Source organism: Parus major, chromosome 26, assembly GCF_001522545.3.
Source record: "Parus major isolate Abel chromosome 26, Parus_major1.1, whole genome shotgun sequence".
Classification (NCBI taxonomy): Eukaryota; Metazoa; Chordata; class Aves; order Passeriformes; family Paridae; genus Parus; species Parus major.
Genome location: NC_031795.1, coordinates 1,985,979 through 1,990,090, shown reverse-complemented (window position 1 = coordinate 1,990,090; position 4,112 = coordinate 1,985,979).

Here is a 4,112-nt window from a genome sequence, read left to right as displayed (position 1 = left end):
CCCACAGTGCCACCCTGCCCACAGTGCCACCCTGTCCACAGTGCCACCACACCCACAGTGCCACCATACCCACAGTGCCACCACATCCCCAGTGCCACCACACCCACAGTGCCACCACATCCCCAGTGCCACCACACCCACAGTGCCACCCTGCCCACAGTGCCACCACAGTGCCACGTGCCCAGGCCGTGGGGAAGGCATTCCCAGCCCGAGCCCTTGGCTGCTCCTCCCTGCAGCAGCTCTGTGTGGGAGGAAGAGAAGAGCGAAATCATCCTCTCAAACCACTTTTCCTCCTGCCTTGTTTGCAGTCCTGCGGCTGCCTGGGGAGGGATGAAAGTTTGGGGTGATGGGAACATCTCACCCCACTCTGTGGCTCAGATCTGACCTTCAGCAGCTCTTGGCCCCCTCCCAGTACCACCAGACACTCAGGCTGAGACCCACGGGCTCTAAAAGAAGCGTCTGCAGGGCTGCTCATCCCATCTGTGCTGTGAGGGAGATGTTCCCACCCTGGCCAGCTCCTGCACGGGGAGCCAGCCCCAGAGCTCATGGCTGGGGGGAATTGTGTCCCACCAGAGCAGTGCAGAGGAGACCTCGAGGTCACCAACAGCTCCCCCAGGCAAAGCAAATCTGTCTGCAGACACTGTTCATCTCCAGCCGAGGTTTTGGCCATTTCCAGCAGTCTCAGCTCCCCTGCAGGTTTCTTCCATCTCCCCTTAGTTTTCTCTTAGTTTTCTTCTTAGTTCTCCTGATCTCTACAACCAGAAGGTTTCAACTTCTGGCCCCATTTCCCTGTTTCTTAGTGAGCACCAGTCCCTGGAGTGAGAGAAAAGCTCCCTGGAACTGGAGGAAGAGGGATGTTCCTTTGGGAGATGGGCATGGGCTGGTCCATACCTGAGCAAGAAGAAATCAAGATATTCATCAGCTCCTCTTGGTGTGCCACAGCCAGCCCTGGCTTGGCAGGTGTTTAATTGGCATCATGGTAAAGGTTTGGGCACATTTGGAGCCTTGAAGCCTCTCTGTTCTTGGTCCCTCTGGAACAGGGGGACTGGGAGGACAGAGGAATGTGCCTGGGTCCCCTTGGTGAGGAGGTGGTGGCCCAGACCAGCTCAGATGACACCTGCAATGAGGCCCCAGCCCCAGGGAAGCTGGGGGCTCTCTCAGGGTGCTGTGCAGGCCTGTGAGCCCTGGCTCCTTCCAGAGCTGGAAATCCTCATCCCTGGTTGTAATGAGACTTCTGACTCCTTTTCCCTTCCTGAATTTGTGAAACCAAGCAGCTTTGAGAGCCTTTTAGCTGGGTTGGCAGGAGCAGCCCAGGTGGGAGACACCCTCCAGGCCCAGCACCCGTCCCAAGCCAGCCCAGGCCCATCAGGGGCAGCCTGGCAGGAAATATTCACACTCCAAGGACCAGGAAATATTCACACTCCAGGAGAACCACAGAGGACCCAGGAGGATCTCCCAGGGACCAAGAGATCTCTTCAGAAACCAGGATTTCAGAAACCAGGAGGTTCCCCCAGGGTTTAGGAGTTGTCCCAGGATCCAGGGGATTCTTCTGGGGTCCAGGAGATTCTCTCAGGGACAAGGAGCCCAGCCCAGCATCCCTTTTTTCTCTGTTGCTCCTTTCCCACATCACTCCAGGCAAGGCCCTGGTCCTTCCCCCATCTCCCAGGATGGGGGAAGCCGCTCTGACCTATCTCACCACGGTATTTTGGGATCCACCAGCAGCACCTGCCACGGCAGAGCGGAGCCGGCTCTGTGGGTCCGTGTCACCCTGCTCTCAGGCTCTGTTCATTTTTAGATGTCTCCTGGCATCCCCTCCTCTTGCCAGCACCCGTTGTTGGGGGTGAGGAGGTGCTGAGGGTCCAGGAGCTCCATGCTCTGACGTCAGCAGCGGGTGGGAGGTCGGATGCTTTCCCTGGAGGGTGAATCACAGTCCTGGGAACTCGCTTACAGCTTTCACAGCTCCCAAAATGACACAAGGCCCAGTTATGTCAACACCTTCAGCTGGAAAACCGTGGCTCAGATGGAGATGGGGCTCAGTGCTCTGCCTGTCCAATCCCTCTGCTGGGCTTGGTCCAGCTTGGAGCCCTTTCCCAGAACGGCTGCTGGCGTTTGCTCCAGCCCTCAGAGTCCCTCTGGCATTGCAGGAGGTGGGACAGGGTCCTCAGGAGGGACAGCACAGAGAGCTGCCATTGTCTGAGGCTGTGCAGGAGGTGTGAAGGCTCTGTCCTCTTTGGAGAGCTTGTCCCACCCCTTCCTGACAATGCAGCTGCTCACCCTGGGTGCCCTAAGCAGGGGCTGGCTGTGGGCTGAGCTTTCCAATAACCCTGGGACTTGGATTCAGCTGTTCTGGACAAGGCCAGGCCTGGGGATAACCCTGTCCTGTGGATTTCATCCCTCCCCCACAGCACCTCTTCCTGACACGTCTCTCAGACCCACTGCCAGCACCATACTGGGGGAAACAGGGGGGAGAAGTTCATTTTTTTATTACTTGTATGGCTGTCTGCAAACCCACAACCAGAGGTTCAGAACAGCCTGTGGGAGCATCCCTGGGAATAAAAGGAGACATCCTGGACACAGGATGGCCGGGTTCCTGGAACATCTTCCCACCAAATGCTTTTCCCAGCACCACGCACTCAGGCAGGGTAAGAATTCCAGTTTGGGCGTCTATAAAACCCATTGAGATAGGAGAAATAATTCAGGAGGAAATTATTATTTAATAATAATACTGAGCAAAGGCGTCATCTTGTTAAATCCTTGTGAAACAGCCAAGTGGGTGCAGAGCTCAGCTCGTGTGGTTCTCTGAAAGGCTGGGATCCGTCTGGAGCTGTCAGCGTGGCTGAGGGAGGCGAGCGCAGACACACAGACGATAATAATAGCTCACAATTAGGATAGTAAATCAGGAGAGAGCGTCACTCAATTCACAGAAATTCCCCTGATTTGTTGGAGATGGGAGTTTGGCTCTTTGTGCCGAGCTGGTGCTGTTTGGGTGACAAATCCCCCTGGTTTTGCAGAACCCTCGCAAGGCGGCAGCAGGAGGAGTGCGTTGGAAATTAAGCTCCACTTGAATTCTTCCATCCCCAGCCTCAGTTTCTACTTATTGCATAAGGAGCAGCCTCAGGCAAATAATTTTCTGCATTCAACCCACCCTGCCATGGCAGATCCACCTCCAGAAAAGGCTAAAATGGTGCAACTGCCATGAAAAACCCTCGGCCAGAGCAGCCTCCTGCCCAGCTGGATGCGTGCAGGAAGGAAACCCATAGTGCCAGGGCTGGTTGTGAAGGAATCCCGGTTTTCCTGTAGGGTTAGACATTAATTTTCAGTATTGGGATCTGGCTGGGCCTTGGGAAAATACAATTTTTGTTTCAAGGTGAAGAGGAGTGTTGGGAGGAGCAGCAGGCGATCACATCCCCCAGTGCTGCACCAGCTCTCTGTCTGTGCCACCTGCTCCAGGCGCCCCGGCGAGCTAAAATTCTGTGATTTACCCCTCCATGTCCCCACATCCCCCTGGATGACTGGGCACCACACTGAGCACTGGGTTTCTCAGGTGTTCAGGCTGTTCCAGGAGGGATTGCTGTCAGCACTGGTAGCTCCATGCAAATTCGGCTGCTGTATATGGGAACAGAAATATTTCCCATCGTCTCCTCCAGCACTTGTGCCTTGGGTGCCAGGAGTCTTGTGGGACTTGTTGCTTCCTTGGTGCTCCTTGTGGGGCCATGGGGGGATGGCAGAGTGGTCCAGACCTTGTGCCTGAAGGCAGGGGTTGACCCATAGGTCTTTTATGTTGGTGAGAGCTTGGCCATCTCCTTCCTTTGGGATGGGAGAAGCTTCCTCATGAAGGACCTCAGTAAATGCAAAGTGATACAAAATTATCGCTTTTCACATCCTCAGCCCAACCAAGGGCAGCCCCTGTAAGTCCAATCCTGCCCCATCTCCTTCCCCAGAGCTGCAGGGAGCTGGTGCTTCTCCATCCCCCAGACCTCCCCGAGCAGATCCAGGCTATTACCAGGAACACGGGATGGATCGGAGCCGCATGGCAAAGCAGCATCGTGTATCCAGGGATATGATTATTTCCCAGTGGTTGAAATCTAGGTCTCCTGCTCGGGAGGAGGGGT